Source organism: Meriones unguiculatus, chromosome 1 (genome assembly GCF_030254825.1).
Source record: "Meriones unguiculatus strain TT.TT164.6M chromosome 1, Bangor_MerUng_6.1, whole genome shotgun sequence".
In the NCBI taxonomy this organism is placed as follows: Eukaryota; Metazoa; Chordata; class Mammalia; order Rodentia; family Muridae; genus Meriones; species Meriones unguiculatus.
Window position 1 is genome coordinate 68796901 of NC_083349.1, and position 18551 is coordinate 68815451.

Consider the following 18551-nt stretch of genomic DNA (forward strand, 5'->3'; position numbering starts at 1 on the left):
TACTCTGAAGAGTGACTCATGGAGGTTGGGATTCTTGGCTTGTGAGAAGGAGAATCACTCTATATTTCAGAGAAAGAAAATGACAGAGAAGAGATTTTTTTTTTAAATCAAGGATGCTTAATTATAGGTACTGTGAGCCTTTAAAAGAATTGCCATTGAGTGTCTTTAGGCTGAATCCAGATATGAGATGCAAAATCCATATCATGAGGTGTCCGGAAAATGCCTCAGATCAACAGGTAATGATGTTTGACAGGTAACCCTAAAAATACCAGTCTGATACCCAAAATCCATGCAAAGGTGTAGAGAAAACCAACTCCAAAAAGTTTTCCTCTGCCTTCCACAAACATGGCACGGCAGATGTTATATTCCCACTGACATTATATACATGCAGTGATAATTAAAAGTGTACATACATGCACATATGTTACATGAAAATAAAATTTATCTTGGGCTGCTGAAGAAGAAAAGCACTAAAGCATAAATGAATACCCAAAACACTGTATGTATGTGTTTGTTGGGGAAGGGGGCATTGTGTGGGGGAGATGAAAATTCTTAGGCTCCTAGAGACTTAGTGAGGATCATCCAACAGAATCCATAAAGTGTGCTCTAGGAACCAAGTGTTAGTTGGCAAAATTGAATGAACATAAATTTTAATAGCAAAAAGAGCATTCTTTTTGTCATAGAAGGAAATCCTCCCTTCTAACCCAATCAAAAAAGGACACGCACACACACTCCACCACCACAAAGAGAAAGAACTGTACATGGCTTAAAGTTGACCTTGAAAAAATAAGGTAGATTAAAGAAGACTCATTAGAAGTCTAAGTTCTGATGAGTCTTATAATCCCTTTTAAGCCTTAGCACTATGTATATTTATTGATCACTCTACAGGCATTTGGCAATCCATCCATTAAAATGTCTTGGATGGCACATTAGAATCTGGAACACTATACGCCAATGGTGGGAATCAATCAGGAGACATTGGTGTGATATTCAAGAGTCATGAGACACAGCAGATTGAGAAATTACTATCGCTACCTCTGCTTCTGAGATCACATAGATGGACTCATTATGAGACTGAAGGTTGACTCAAGGTCATGTGGCCCATATGATACTAGTGCTATCTGATATCTCCTGCCTTCTGTTCTAAAGTTTCTCATTTGTGCAGATTGCACAAAGGATACACATGTAGCCAGATGAATTAATATGATTGGTGATTTATATGCTGATAAATATTCATCATTGGTTTTTGGTAACATGGATACTAGAAAATGATGGTGCTGAAGAATTAAGCTGTTATCTCCCCCTGTGAATTAAAGCAGCAGGCAGCATCTCAATGCTCTTTCTTCCTCCCATCAAGTCACCATTGAGAGGAAAGATGTTGTGCTCCCAAAAGTTGATTCTAGATCTCAGTAGAGGATTTCTGAGTCACTAGTATCTCTATCATTTCATTTTTTTTTTTAAATTCTTGGAACCTTTAAGTTCTTCTTTTGAAGAGCCTAAATGATGAACTAGATAGTTACAATGCTTACCATACAAACATGAGGACCTGAGTTCAGATCTGTGGCACCCACAGGGTGGGGGTCGAGAGCTCGGCACAGGAGCCTGTACCTCTAAAGCAACTCAAGGAAGGTGAAGACAAGAGGACCCTCGTGATTCTTTCCACAACCTTGGGTTTGCATCTCATTTTCTCCTTCATGCTCCAGTGAATAGCTCCCTAACTCCTGCCAAGTGAGTGACCCTGCTTATCCAGTGAGTCACAAAGCAAAACCAAACAAAAAGGATGTGAAAAGGATGGTGAGAAAAGAGTTAAGGTTATTGAGGGTAAGAGGAGGGCAAGAGAGAGTGGAGGGAGGGGTGTGACCAGAATGTCATTACATGTGTGAAAATGCAAAAGAATAGATTGATTTTTAGAAAGAATGTATGCAAAGATGAAATGTGAGTTACACATTATGAGAAGAGAAACAAAAATGCTGAGTAAAAAATAAAAAATTAAAGTACTGCTGATTTTTATGTTTATATTTTTACCCCTCAATCTCACCGAATCTGTTTGTCAGTTCTAATAGACTTCTGGTCAAGTATTTAGATTTATTCTATAAATGAAAGCATACCATGTAAGAATAACGATGATTTGATAATCTGCCCCCATCCATGTGCGTGTTCCCGTGTGTGTGTGTGTGTGTGTGTGTGTGTGTGTGCATAATCACCTTTGAGTGTTGTTTCTCAGATGCTGTCTGCCTTCATGTTAGAGTCCCTGTCTCTCATAGAGGCCTGAGGCTCTGCACTTAGACTAGGTTGGCAGTAAACTTCAATGACCTCCCTGGTCTGGATTTTTGTGTGCTTGCTAAAGATTAAATTCAGGACTTCATACTTGTGTGGTAAGCATTTTACTGACTGAGCTATCTCCCAGTCCCCTTAACCTGCTTCTTCTTTATCTCTGTTGACTAATTACTCAATAAAACTTCCAGTGCCACATTGAATAAGGGCAGTGAAAGTGGACAGTCTTGTCTTATTCTCATTTCCATTCAGTATGATGTGTGAAACTGCAAAAGAATAGATTGATTTCAGAAGACTGTATACTAAGATGAAATGTGAATTACACATTATGAAAAGAGAGAAAAAAGTAATTAGTAAAAAATAACAAAAATGCATGTTAGTTAGATTCTCATTGTATTGACAATTGTTCTGTGGTGTGTGTGTGTGTGTGTGTGTGTGTGTGTGTGTGTGTGTATAGTATATATGCTCACACATTCGCACTCATAAAGGTTAGTGGCAGGTGTCCTCTGTCTGTGCTCTATCATTCCTTACACTCTTCCTGAGTCAGTCTCACGCTGAACCTGGCTGGTTGGCCAGCCAGTCCCAGAGAGCCAACTGTTGTGCAGCCAGCACTCTGAGCCACGGATCCAGCTGCTCAGGGCCCGAGACACACTGAAGTGGTGTTCCAGCTACAGTCCATTCACCACTGCACACACACGAGCACACATCTGTACACACGGGTACACGGATATATCCAAACACACATGCTCAGACACACACAGATGCATGTGCATCTGTACATACATGTGCATACAGACAAACATGTGCATACAGACACACACAGCAGGAATTTTTCCATCCGGATTCATCAGGCTCACCCGTCGGTACTTTGTTTATGTGTTGTGAGCTTCTCAAGTTTTGGTATCAGGTCATTGTGTCCAAAGAATAAGTTTGGAGAACTTCCTAATCTCTCGAATTACAGGAATAGTTTGAAAAGAATTGGTGTGTTCTTTAAAAGCATGGTACAGTTCAGCAGTGAAGCCAATCACCCCTGACCTTTGTCAGGAGACTCAGCACTGCTCACCTCTTGTTATGTGCTATTGGTCTGTTCATATTATCAGTGGGGTCATGGTTCAGTTGTGGTAGGATGTGTTTCCATTTCTTCTATTGTTTTATTTGCTGGCACACTACTGTTTGTCGTAATCTATTATCCTTAGTATTTCTGTAGTCATCACCTGCCCCTTTCGTCTCTCAGCTCTCCTGTACACCTCTCCTGCGGAAAGGACACCTTCTAGCTGGGAAGCTATGATCTTAGTTGCTGGTGAACTTTATTCTACTCTTTACAATGTCATCTCAGGTCTTTTGGCCTTTCTCTTTCCGGGTTTCAGTGATGTCTCTTGTCCACTCACCTGGAAATGCAGCTATTTTTTGTTTGTTAGGATGAGGTTTTTGCTGTTTTGGTTTTGGTTGAGGATTTTGAGATGAGATAAGGTTAGCCTTGAATTCCATTTGTTGTGGAGGCTGGCATTCAACTCCTGGTTCCCATACCCCCTTCACCCCCTAGTGCTAGGTTTATAGGCATGCACTACCATAGCTAGCTATTATTTCTTATTATGATTATTTTTGGAGGAAAGAACTAAAACTCAGAACTTCTATTCAGTTATCTTTGCATCCCTCCAAACTCAATTTCAAATCAGATCAATAGCACCAAACTGTCCTACCTTCCATAAAATTAATTCTTCTCTGCACGCTTATGATATGGAATCCATATGTTGGACCTGTATATACCTGTGTTTGTGGATGTGGCTTGTGTTCAGAGAATTGGTGGTCTCCCTTCCATATCTTAAAACATAATGTTTAGCAGCTGGCTTTGGATATGAAAAAGAATTAAAAAGTAAAAACCAGTCATTAATTAAAGTAATATACTGGGTGAAGATCCAAAATGAAGGAGAAATTAAGGGCAAAATTTTTTATTTTAAATGACTAGAACATTTACTTGGTCACAGAGTTGCTTCTGGACCAATTAATCAACCCTTATATCCTTTTCTATTCAAACTTTGAACAGTTCTTACTTAATCTAAAGCAATTGCCCTGTGATGATACAGAACATCAGGGGACCAAATCACTTCTTGACCACAGCAGACACTACAGTTTTCCTTCAGGTACTCCTGAGGATGAACAGGGAGAAGCTGGGACACAATTTTGTTCTCAACTAGCCATGAAATGCTCAGCCAAATAAATTACTAAAAGTCAGACCAAAGCTGAAATGTCAAGGGTATCATTATTTCTCCTGACTTCCATTACCTTCAATTTTTTTTCTCTTGCTGGAGAACAGCAAGCCTGAGAGAACAAGAATGGGTTTAACCACAGAGTATATTGAGTCAAAATGATGGAGCTGGTCACAAAGGCATGCAAAAAAACAAGACAACCACCTCAAGCCACAGCATAACGGCCTGCCTGCTCACTTCACCGGCATAGCAGATGTCCTTCTGTTGGGCTTGCTGTGTGGTGTGGAGGGATGAGTCTCCTTCTTGGGATATTGGTGATTTTCTTTTCTGAAAAAGATAGCTTGAAAAGAAAAAAAATATATATATATATTTATATATATATTTATATATTTATATATATATAAACGTCTATTGAGGGTTTGTGGTCCATAAAACAACACTCCACTCATGATCAGTAAGAAAAACTGTGTGGTCCCTGGAGATGAGCTGCAAAGACCAAACATCCACTCTAAGAATCTTCTTTCCCTTCTGATCCACCACAGTGTGCAGTGCTCACTGGTTTAGGTTCTCTTCTCATAAAACTGTTTCTTTTATTCCCAGCCTCACCACTTACCAGCCTTTCACCTTCTCTGGAGTGTGTAGGCAGGGCTCTCTGCCCTCCTTCAATGACCACCAATGCAGAGATCTGACCATTCTCAGCATTGGCAGTCGGAAAGCAATGCTGTGCTGAGACCCAGTCCTACTTCCTTAGCCCACCTGGGGTGGACGGTGGTAAATCCTTCTCCCTACTTTGAGAATGAATGTGAAGAGCAAGGAGGTACAATTCTGTATGGTGTCTGGGAAAAGCAGTAGGTGTTCTATGGTGTGTCTGCTGCCACTCGTTAAATGTGTGCTTCTGACCAAGTGCCATGAAGGTCTCAGTGAAGCTTGTCTTCCAGTCCAGTTTAAGAAACCGTCCATTAAAATTCTTTTGCAGACCCAAGAGGACCGGTGCACATGTGCGCCCACAGAGACTGTGGCAGCGCACACAAAGCCTGTACAGGTTTAAGACAGATGGAGCAATAGCACCGAGAGGTGGGCAGGGGCTCCCACCCAGGGGCTCCCACCCCGAACCGAGAAGCTGTCTGCAATTCATACCCACTGGAGAAAAAAAAATCAGTTTTCTTCAGTGGAGTCTCACTGGATATATCAACCACACCTCAGAGCGAGCCCTATGCGCTATGCCCTATGCCCTATGCGCGTAATATGCTGGCCAAACAAAATGAACTCAACAGTAGTTTTTAGACTTTTAATCTCTGTTTGTTATGTTTGGGCATTTTTTTTGTCCTATTGGTATTTTGCTTATATATTTTGGTTTTCATTTTGTGGATTTTGTGGTGTACACACCCACACTCATGTGTGTGTGTGTGTGTGTGTGTTTTGTTTGTCTATTTATTTATTTATTTTTGTTAAGAGAGTGATAAAAAAACACAAAGTTGTGTGTGGAGGAATGTGGAGAGTGTCTCAGAGGAACTAATAAAAGGAAAAAATTACTAAAACATATTGTATGAAAAATACTTTCAATTAAATAAACAAACTATCAGATAGGTGCAGTGACACATGCCTGTAATCCTAGCACTCAGGAAAGCAGAGGCAGGTGGATCTCTATGAGTTCAAAGCCAGCCTGATCTACAAAGTGAGTCCAAGATAGCCAGGACTACACAGAGAAACCCTGTCTCAGAAAAAGAAAGAAAGAAAGAAAGAAAGAAAGAAAGAAAGAAAGAAAGAAAGAAAGAAAGAAAGAAAACAAAAAGAAAAGTGAAAAGGAAAAAAAATAAACTATTAAACTATTGTTTAATGAAGATTAGGATATTGGTAATTTACAGAAAGGAATTTGTCCCCTAAACACACTGACCTTGAAGAAAGCTTCTCTGTTTATTTGATTGTAGCAACATTATGCTAGGAATGTATTCTTGAAGGTTTCTTACACTTCAAAATTTTTATAATTCAAGACCAATTTTCCCATAGGGATATGTGTAAAGTAAGATTCACATTATTTCAGATTTTATGCAAGAGTAATTCTTTACACCTTCTTACTTAAAATTTGCATAAAGCAAAATTTCATTGTAATGGTAATAGTGCTATAGCTATATGTCACTTTTTTGAGCAACCAGCAAGATAATTCATGCATATAAATACTTAGCACCTGGTACAGGCTCATGAATTATCATTATAGGCGTAGGCAATTGATGCTAACCCTGGTGTTACTGTGAATATTATTACTGCATGTGCCCTAAACCATGTGTACTTCAGCACCATCATCTCAAAAATAACTGGCAATTTCTCCTTTGTTCCAGCATAGTAATTCTTTTTTAAAAAAAATCAAATTAGACAGATTTGCAGCACAGGAAAAATTCTCATGTTATATGCTAGTGACTCAAAGTCCAGCATATTTTCATTGACAGCCAAGTTGAGCGATTTGCCATAGGGTATCAATTTGATCCTGCACGAGGTCAATCCTCTGATTGAACACCATCAAGCTTCCTTTTAGTTGAGCATTAATTCCTTTATGTACAACTAAGGCATGAGCTACATTGGCTAAATGATTATTCAGGGTCTGAGCAGTCTGCCCAGTATGACTCATGGCTAATGCCCCAGTGGTAGCTCCAACAGCTGCCAATGAGATGGTAGTAACAATGGTGGCTGTAGTTCCAAGATCCCTTTTCTGTCTGAAGAGAGTCATAGCGTGAGGGGCATCAACGGGCACAGGCACCCAGTGAGGCATGCGAGTAACCAGGGCATACCTAAATTTACTAGCATTCCAGCATTGGGCAAAAAAGCAAGTATCATTACCACAATTTTAAAAATCTATTGAAATTCAAATGGAGAAAAGAGAGTTTCATTAAAAATCAAAATAGCTCTGAAATATTTATAACTTTTAAAGACTATCCACACCATTTTCCTCATATTGCTAAATACTGATAAATTAAAATTTCCCTTTTTGGCCTACTTGAAAATCTGCGAATAAACTTTTGATATAATATTTTAAAAAAATCAAATTAAAAAAAATGGTCTCAGAATGGCTTTGACTGAATTTCGCCTGAAAATGAGAATAATCACACCGAAGGTTAGAAGGTTATTGTGCAGAGGAGTCCTGTGAACACACCAGTGCTCTTTGCTGTTTGCTCTTGAGGGGTCTGGTCCCAGCAACTTACAAGAGAAATTACTGTCTGGCTAGGAAGATCTTGTCAAAACTATGACCTCTGCCTTTTAGAAAAAGTCTGAGCACAGGGGTCTTTCCTGAGACTGATATTCCAACCAAGGACTATGCACGGAGATAACCTAAGACTCCTGCACAGATGTAGCCCATGGCAATTCAGTATCCAAGTGGGTTCCATTATAATAGGAACAGGGACTGTCTCTGACATGAACTGATTGGCCTGCTCTTTAATTACCTGCCCCTGAGGAAGAAGCAGCATTACCAGGCCACAGAAGAAGACAATGTAGCCACAGACACTCCTGATGAGACCTAATTGACTAGGATCAGAAGGAAGGAAAAGAAGTCCTCCCCTATCAGTGGTCTTGGGTAGGGACATGCATGCAGAGGATGGAGGAAGGGAAGGATTGGGACGGGAGGAGGGAGAGAACCACAGGGGGGATACAAAGTGAATAAAGTGTAATTAATAAAGAAAAAAAAAGAAAATAATAACCCTTATATCTTATACTTTCAAAGAGCCAAAACCAACATTGTAGCCTCTCTAGGACATTTATGTTTTATCAGACCATTGATGATTGTCTTAACTTTTTAAATCTTTTCTCCATTTTAAAAGGTTTTTTTTGTTCAAAATTTTATTTATTTTATCCATTTCTATTATACTACACTTTACCTGTTGTATATATTCCTGTAAAGTATCTATAATCTTTTTAATTTTAAAATATTTTATTTTTAATTTAAAATAAAATTACAAATGCATCCCTTCTTATTCATTCCTCCAATCTTTCCATGTGCTCCCTGAGCCCGCTCAAATCAATGGCCTTCTGTTCTATAATTGTTTCTGTAGTTATTGTTTCATATATGCATAAATATTTAAATATAACCTGCCTCTAGTTCTTCGTCTAGAGATGGGACCCCATGAGATTTTTTTTCCTTCCATATTAGCATGTCTATTGGAATTGTTATTGTTTAGATCCTGTTTAATAGCTGTACTTTTTATTGGAGAAAAACTAGGGTATAAGATATGAAAAAAAGAAGAAGGAATCTTTCTCTAGCTCCTCTTTTTTCTTTCTCTTGTCCCCTTTCCTTCTCTTTTACTCCTTAAGAAACAAGGTTGACCAGTTGGCCTCCTCCACAATCTCGAGCCAATGGGAAATACTGGAATAGATATTCATTGTCTTCTTCAGTATATGATACTTATTTATTTATTCAACATAAATTTATTCCTTTGCATTTATTTATCCTTCTATGATTGTGTGTATGATATGATTAGTTTGTACTGTGTATGATGTATGTGTATGCATGTTCATATATTTGAGGGAGCATTGTGCAGGTGTGTCTATGTCTCTGTGGAAGCCTGAGATTGATGTCAAGAGTCTTCCTCAGTCACTTTCCATTTTCTTCTTTGAGGCAGATTCTCTCAATCAAACTTAGAACTTTCCAATTTGGGCAGTTCCTTGCTCTGGTCGCTTTAGAGATCTTCTGTCTCTGCCTTCCAAGGCTGGCATTGACAATCAGCTATCATGTCCACCTGGCATTTATATGAGTTATAAGAATCTGAACTATAGTCCTCTTGCTTTTCCAGCAAGAACTTTAACTACAAATCTATACACTCATCCCATTAGTCCATCATTTTTATTTATAGAAATACCTGTATCAATCACACACTATGTTGTTTTGGAGAAAATGATGCTTCTCCTGTCCTCTGGGCTCTCAACCTAGCATAAAAACATACTGTTCCTCCATGGCCTTGGTGATTGGCTCATGAATGTGTTTGTAGCCTCAACTGAGGCAATGTGGCTCACTCTGGAGATTCCAGTGTTATTTCTTGAAAAGATGTCTTTTCTTCCAGCATTTGTGAACTACTCTATCCATATTTGATATAGGTAAGGACACTGTGACAAGAGCAGCTTAGAACTGAGTTAAGACAAGAGTGAGAAGGACTTTGTATAATGTTACCTGGGCTCTTAAATTCACACAAAATCTGTCTGCTTATGAACTTTCTTACTATGACAAATCTCATTTCCATTTTCATTTAAGTCAATATGAGTGCAACGGATGGACATTTTATTATTCTGCTTCAAGTACTAATATTTTACCATGTTTTCCTAATATTGAGTGAAAGACTTCAATAAAAAATCTGAAAAATCGTGATTGTTAGTCTTCTCCAATGTGGTCTAAGCCTGACTACTTCCTTGCAGTCAGCAAATCCATCACTGAGAAAGTGTAAGATTTCTGTTTTAGGAATATGAATAGAAAAAAAATGGAAGGAAATTTTGCCTTCAAATGTGCATGTCCCACAAAGCTGGGAGTTGCTATAAGATGAAACTAAGAGTTTATTGAGTACACATTATGTGTTCTCCACAAGGGAACCACATCACACCTGATGCTCGTATCACTCCTAAGTAATCTCAGTGGTAGAGTGGTTGCAGTGGTGGGGAAAGTTGTCACAGTAACTTTGATCTAGTGTTTCTGAGAAAGTACCTCAGAGGACCTTCCTGTTCTCTCTGGGAGGACCAACATTATCAGCCCAGGTTCTGTGATTCTAATTAAATGCCACAGAGTCCCAAGCACTGCTTCAGTAAGACATTCTGCATGGCAGGTATGATGAATATTTCAAATATTCAAAACCCATGTCTTAGACTAGGGTTAAGATGGACTCCTTAACACAGTTGGGGAGGACAGCTTTCTTCTTGCTCCCCATCTCATTTACTATAATTCTACCCTCCCAGCTGTGGCTCTTAGATTACTAATCTGTAGTTTTCCAATGAAGTATCCACTTGTGTTTATTATAACACCAGGGCAATTCTTTTTCTAAATGCTATTTGTGTGTGGCTTACATGAGTGTGTACACAGTCATGGGTCTGTATGCCTGTGGTACACATGCAGAGACTAGAAGTGGGTGTTGGTTGTCATCATCTATCACTCTTGACCTCATGCTTTGAGAAGTGGATTTTCACTGAACCTGAAGCTCGCTCACTGGTCAAGACTGACTGGACACAGAGCTCCAGGGATTCTTTTGTCTCCAGGAATGAGGTTACAGATGCACGCCATTGTACCCACCATTTTTGTGGGGGTGCTGGGAATCCAAACTCAGGACCTCCAGCTTAGCAAGCACTTTACAGATGGAGCCACCAGCGCAGCCTGCATATTCTTCTTTATGTGGGACCTATATTCTTCCTTCTTAGAAAGTGTCTCCTGTGGTAATGAAACACTCACTGATGGTTATAGGATCATGCACCTCCTGGTAGAATTGGTTTCAGAAGAGGAGGACTCATGTCGATCTGGTCATTATTGCTTACCTGGTAACTTCCAAAAGATCTGGGATTCCCAATAGCCAAATTCCTGCCTTCATCTCATCCATACTTCAGCAGCGTTTAATGCAAATGATTATTTCTTCAAAACATTTATTTCATTACCAGGACTCCATTGTTTTATGTTGCCCACCTCCCTTGTGGCTTGAAAAGTCTCCTTCCCTTATGAACCTTCTCATATATGCTTGCATCTTCTGAACAATTATATATTTTGTTCTTATAATCCAAATGATGGGACCTTCCTGTAGGCAGGAAAGCCCTACATGTGAGAGAAATACCTATTTCTGTATGCTAACATGCAGTGTAACATATTTAATGTCCAACATGTAAGGACTAAGGCAGAAAATAATGGTAACATCTATTTCATGGGGTATTATGCACACAGTCTGTCTGGGGATATGAAAAAAATCTTTCATGAAAATTTCCAGTGAAGAAATGGTCTGTAAAGACTGGAATACAAAGCATGTTTAAAGTATTGTTATAACTTTGTAAAAATGTATATAAATACGTATATGGTATACATGGAGAAAGCTATGAAAGATGATGAGGTAATAGATAGTTTTCCTTTTATTTTCCAAATCTTTATAATTTATAAAAATATGTATGCAAGGAGAAAAATTTTACTAGAGTACTTGAAACACAATGAAATTAATATATTTATAGAAATGTCATAAAACAAAGTTAGTGCATTATACACAAATAATTCACACAAGAATTGCAATACTGTGAGAGACAACAGGGCTCTGGTTGCAGTTGCTTCTGAAGTCTCAGTTGCAGCCAAGCTTTTGCTTGGTGGATTCAGATCCTACCCTCAAGGAGTGGTGAGCATGTGGCCTTTAGAGACTGTGAGGCACCCCAGCCTCTCAGCCTCTCCTTCAGGTTTTTTCACCTTATTGGCTTCAGGAAAGTTGCTTTAACCCATCAGTTCCAGGAAGCTGCAGAATAAGTAGGTACTTCTGCCCAGAGCCGCCATGCTAACCACGGGTTGCTGCTCTCTGATTGTACAGTGAAAAGCAAATTTAATTGATTTTCAATAGCTCCTACAAATGAGTTTTCTCTGCCAGCTTTCTTTAAAATAGAATCCTACGCATCCTTTCATCTGAATGTGTCCTGTAACAAATGAATCTCTACACAGTAAATCCTATAGCTACGAACAACCTTACATTGCAACAAGCTCCAACTGCTGAGCTGTAGCACCCCCAAGCATAAGTAAGAGAGTGCAGGAAGCCATGTACACAAGAGACATAATTATGTAAATTACAAGATAATCTTGAGGATGATATAAGTCTAATTTAGGTAATTTAACTCAAACTGATAATATTAACAATACACTTGAATATTTGGTTCATTTTCTGTTGTTACTGCAAAATCCCCAAGGCTGAGTCATGTATAAGAAAAGTTGCTTATTTTTCTTGTGGTTCTGAAGGACCTAGAAGACCAAGAAGATGCTGTCACCATTCTTCTAGCCTCTGGTCATCTTCTTTTTATGCACAGTGACATGTCAGAAGCTATCACCAAGTGGAACTGAACAAGCATGCAAGCATACAAGCTTGGGTTTGCTTTCTTATTGTTATCAAGTCTCAAGACTTTGTCTAATTGCAATTACCTCCTGACAATTCCAGGTACATGTGGACTAGGAGGTTGCATTCTCACCGCACAAGTTTGAGGGGACCTGTCTGAACCACAGCATAGCTTCTCATATGTCTGGCACTGGATTCATATTTATTCTTTATAACAAACCCGAAAGTCCCATTTTTTTTCTATGTTGCAAACTTAGGCTTTGTGAGGGTAATAAGGAGGTAACCATCTTGGGTATCCCTCCATTTTCTCACCACCAAACCTTCTATGCTTTATTTCATTACCTGTCACTGCATGAGTTGGGGGATTCAACACTTCCTTACTTGCATGATATATAAATCATTGAAGTTCACAAAGCACATTGATATTTATAACTTAAGACATGCTGTAATTTAATCCACCCTCATTTTTTCTAACCATTTTGTGATGGTGATATCTTTCCTGGAGGCCTGAAGAATGGGTCTGCCAATTTTCCCAGCATCACTGAGGACCAAGGGCAATCATTTTCTGTACGGTAATCCTTGGACAGACATCCATCTAATGTCTCAGGGAGTCTGTTTATTGCTGAAAGAGAAGAATGTGCTAGAAAATCATATAAACCTTTCATTCAACTGCGAGGGAGCTGTTATACATCTTACAGGTAACAGCTCAAGGTTCCTGTCCAAGTACCTAAGCCATGTTTTCAACACTCAGATCAGGATGGTGAGAAACTTAGTGGGAAAACAGCTGCTTCTCTAATTGTGCCAATGGTATGAAGCATTAGCTACTGTAATGTTTGTCTTAGACCATGAGATGAAGACTAAAGTATAAAAAATTGACTTGTGGAGTAGGGTAGGGAAATGGCTCAGTGGGTAAGAGCACCTCCTGTAGAAGCATGCGGACTTGAATTCAAACCTCCAACATTTAAGTTAAAACTTAGGTATGGCTGTATCTGCCTGTGACCCCAGATACTTGGGAGTGAAGACAGGTGAATCCCATAAGCTCCCTGGGCAGCCTGCCTAACCAAAACAGTAAAATGAGCTTTTTGGTTCAGCAAGAGACACTGTTTCAGGGACTGATGGTAAGGAGAGTTACAGAAAGACATATAAACATAAGTAGATTCATTATAGTTATAGTGAAATAGTTTTGGTTACTAAGGAACCATGATAAAAGGATGCGGACTCAAGGAGATTAGGGAAGACGCTATATATCTATGATTAAACAGGAATGCTCCACAGGCAGGTGAGAGACCAGGTAGTACTTGGGACTACTAGGACCACATTTCAGTCTCTTTTCTCTAAAAAATATGGGAATAAAAGTATTTCTTCCCAAGCCCAATCTCAGTATGAAGACTGGTTGTCTTCAGAGATATGAAGGTGTCAGTCCTATCCACAGTAAACATCATCAGATGTAGACCATGCTAAAAAGGTATTTGTAGTTGGAACTTCCATAGTGTCTAAGCAAACAGCCACTTAATGTCAAGATCATATGATGGGACACCAACAGTTATCCATACATTGTTTCTTGATACGTGTAAAAGCAGTTCTCCACTGGCCTTCCAGGAAGTCTGTACTATTCAGCTGGAATTGGTTAGTAAACTGAACTCTCTTGGCTATTTTGGAATCTTCTTCACTAATCTGTCAATATGGATTAAGTTCTGTTGCTTTCCAGGTCCGGTGTAAATGGTGGTCACAGACAATACAGCCTTGTGTTTCCTAACAACTTACACCATGATACAGCCGTGCTGAACATGAACTGGCAAGATTACCTGGTTCTCCTTGTGGCTCCATGCACAAACATGGACTTAGGCAAGTTTTCAAACTACCCCATGCCTCAGATGTTGGTAATTTGGGAACAAAATACTAGTCTGTGTGTGTGTGTGTGTGTGTGTGTGTGTGTGTGTGTGTGTGAAACATAATTGAGCAACTATTCATATTATCATACATTATGCTTGTTTATTCTTATCTGTATGCTATGTATCTCCTTATCTGTCTCTTAGGAAGTTACTCAAGTAAAAACTATGCATATAATCCACAAAAATCTCACATAAAACAGCATATCAGATTTTATAAAGCAAATGCAGTGAGTCCTCAGTAATTTCATTTCCCATTCGACATGACATCTCTTAAGTCATTGGGTGACCCAGAGGCTGAGCTCATATTGCTTCCTTGCCAATTCAGGCAAGAAAAAAAATTGATAGTTTGTCCTCTTTCTAAAGGAAAGTAGAACCAATTTTTAGAGACCAAAGAAAATGTGCTCTTTTCAATTTACATAAAAAGAAAACCTCCTGAAAACAGAATTGGGTATTTTGTCCCCTAATTCTTTTATACTTGAACAATGAAGGCTTTCCTTTTCTATTGCTTCCATCTAGTAAATGGTCCCTGGGCTGCTTCAATTAGGCAAAATTAAAATGTGGGTCATCAGAGTCTACACTCTGCAGCATTTCTCTTGGGATACAAAACCACTAATGATGCAGGCACATGTGTAAGATAATAATATACACACCATTCAGATTATTCCCTTTCTTCTTCAGAGACAGACTAAGCCTATCTGACTTTGCAAGGATTATGTACTTTCTTCAAACTACTGACTTAGCTTATCATAGGCTTGGTAAAGAAACCAAATGGGTCACCCTGGAGAACAGCTTATATTTCTGTCATTATTATGATCCCTGATAATTAACCTTAATATATCCACTAAGAATCACTGGATATTAAATGCCTTGCTTTAATATGAGAAAGTCCCAAGAAGTCTTTGACTACTTGGAAACTTATGTTGAATAATGAATATTTTGATATAGTCCAGTTCTAATGTTAAAATCACCAGTGATGTATAATTCTGCTTTCCCTCTCCTTTTTCCTTCCCTGAGTAGAGCCATGCTATGAAAGACTTACTTTATGATGCCTGGAGCAAGTCAGACAACAGAATCTACATAACCCACGCTGTAATTTATATAACCCTGTCTCAAAAGTAGACTGGACTTTCCTAACCAACACTTTATGTTTTGTATTACCCCCCTTGTAAAGAAAGTGACTAGAATTTTTATATCTGCATCTGCTAATCCAAACATAATCAATATATAAAGGTCTTGAAATTGTATGGTGCTATAGTTCTAGAGCTTGGGTAACAAAGGGTTTAGACATTACACTAACTGCAATGAAAATACTGATTGTAAAAATAGTGTGCTTTTTAAAGAAAAATGAAGCGACCACATATCATAATTTCTTCTTCATTTGTTTATCTGGAGATGCTGGGAAGCTGGCACTCGTCAGAAATTAAGCCGCAATGCAAAAGCCCAATGTAATACTTCTTTGTTCACTTCAAATGTCAGCTGCAGCTTTGGTGGACACTTCCCGCCGAGACTAATGATTTCTCACGTACGGACAGGTGTTGCTCTCCTTAAAGACTTTTTCTGCTTGTAGAAGGATATTGATGACAAAGGACAGGATGTGGGAGTATCTGTCACTCTGTGTCTGCTTCTCACCTTCAGGATGGCCAGCCCACTGAGCACCAGACTGGGCTGGAGGGAGGGAAGTTTGGTTTATGATTGCGCGTGTGTGATTGCGCGCGTGCGCGCGCGCAATGCAGAGCCTTTGTCAGTAGTGAGTGCGAGAGCAAAGAACACATACATACACTTGGAAACAGCTTCAGAGAACTAGTTCAGTTTATCTAGGGGAGGGGCTCTTTATGCCTCCAGGAAGGTGTGTAGGGTCTTTTGGCCAGAAAAGGGGTGTTGAAAGATACTTCATTTGCATATTCAGAGGCTAGAGAGTCTGAGGAGGGAATCCTTATAAGATCAAACAAGGAGTGAGTCCTGATAACTGTCAGGACAGTAAATCCTTGCTGGAGTTGATCGTGGGAGAGCTGACTTTCTGGTGTCTGACTGGGAGAGACGAGGGAGCCAATACCTGCTGTCCTCATATGAGGTATCTGGAGCTGAAACTCTCCATGACCCTTTTGTTGGAAGTGTAGATGCAGAAGAACAAATGTCATTTCTCTACTCAATCAGAACTTCCTACGGTTATTGGTAGACTTTTCTCCAACTTTATCCAGCTGCATCTAGTAGGATTTGTTCTTTTAATATTTGAAAATCTGCTAATGTGGAATTCATTTTGTCTTATCTTTTCTTCTTTATGACATAAAACTTCACAATATTGACCATATCAAAACTTAAATAAAATCTTTTTCTGACACACTATTTATATGAACTTAATAAAAGAAAATTGGTTCTCTGTGTGCTTTCATGATCCAAGGAGAATGCAACTCAACTGAGTTTTAAAGTTAAAGGCATAAAGCATATTTTTATATATTGGAATGTCCAGACACTTAATGAACCAAGTCTGTCTTTTTAAATAAAGGAATCTTAAATTTGCTTTAGATATAAGAGGAAAATAAATATGAGATAAAGAGAAGAAAGCAACTCATCTGTACATAAAGGAAGGGCATTGATTAGTACCACTGGTCTTGTTAGTAAAGCAGGAAAGAGGGAGTGAAGAAAAAATTAGTGAGGATAATGGCTAATTGGCAAAATGAACACAGAATGGAGACACCAGAGAACCAGTATTCAAAACATAAAAAGTCAATGTACTCTAGAAGTTATTTTATTGACTCACATTTCAATTAAGTACAGTTTTAGAAAATCACATTTTATGAAGTTTCACTATCATCTTATTTTCTATAAGCTACACATGAGAAAATATCTTTATAGTATTCAGGGGTGGTAAGATCTCCAGCTTTATTTTGACTAAGTATACCTCTCCCTGACTACATGTCTTCTATGTTTTTCTGCAACCTAACTTTCTTTCCAATTTTATTTCTGTATCCCATTTTTATGCTTGCACAATCTCATGTATAATTTTGTCATTCTCTTTGGGGAAACACATTTAAAAGTGCTAGAATTCCTTTTTCAAGGAAATTGAAATGTTGAACAATCCATTAGAACTCCATAAAGCCTTGGAGGGATAAATGAAGTACATACCACACAGGAGATTGGAAAGAGGGCAGGAAATTCAACAAGGCAGATTTGTATTCCAGAGTTATAAGCTCAGAGTCCTTATTTGACCTACTTGTCAAAATTTTTCTACCATTTTTGTATGCAAACATTTTCTTCCAATCTCCCTTCTATCCCAAATTATCTTTCAATACTGGGACTTAATCAACACTCATGAGATTCCATACATGGTAGTGTCATCCATTGTGATTCTGATCATGGTAAGCCCAGCTGCAAATTATCACATAGTGAGTGGATAGATCTCCCTTTCATTTGAACATTTATTTGGTGCATTTTTTATGGTAGAGCATTGCATTAGTTGTATAATTCTTATTTTCTTTTTTTTTCTTTATTAATTACACTTTATTCACTTTGTATCCCCCTGTGGTTCTCTCCCTCCTCCAGTCCCAATCCCTCCCTTCCTCCACCCTCTGCACGCATGCTCCTCTCCAAGTCCCCTGATAGGGGAGGACTTCTTTTCCTTCTTTCTGATCCTAGTTAATTAGGTCTCATCAGGAGTGGCTGCATTGACTTCTTCTGTGGCCTGGTAATGCTGCTTCTCCCTCAGGGGCAGGTAATTAAAGAGCAGGCCAATCAGTTCATGTCAGAGACAGTCCCTGTTCCTATTACAATGGAACCCACTTGGATACTGAACTGCCATGGGCTACATCTGTGCAGGGGTCTTAGGTTATCTCGATGCATAGTCCTTGGTTGGAGTATCAGTCTCCGGAAAGACCTCTGTGCTCAGATTTTTTGGTTCTGTTGCTCTCCTTGTGGAGTTCCTCTCCTCTCCAGATCTTACTGTTTCCCACTTCTTTCCTAAGATTCCCTGCACTCTGCCCAAAGGTTGCCCATAAGTCTCAGCATCTACATTGATAGTCTTGCAGGGCAGAGCTTTTCAGAGGTCATCTATGTCAGGCTCCTGACTTGTTCCCTCTTTTCTCCTTCTTCTGATGTCCAGCATCTTTGCCTTTCTGGATAGGAATTGAGCATTTTAGGTAAATGCTGGGATCTGG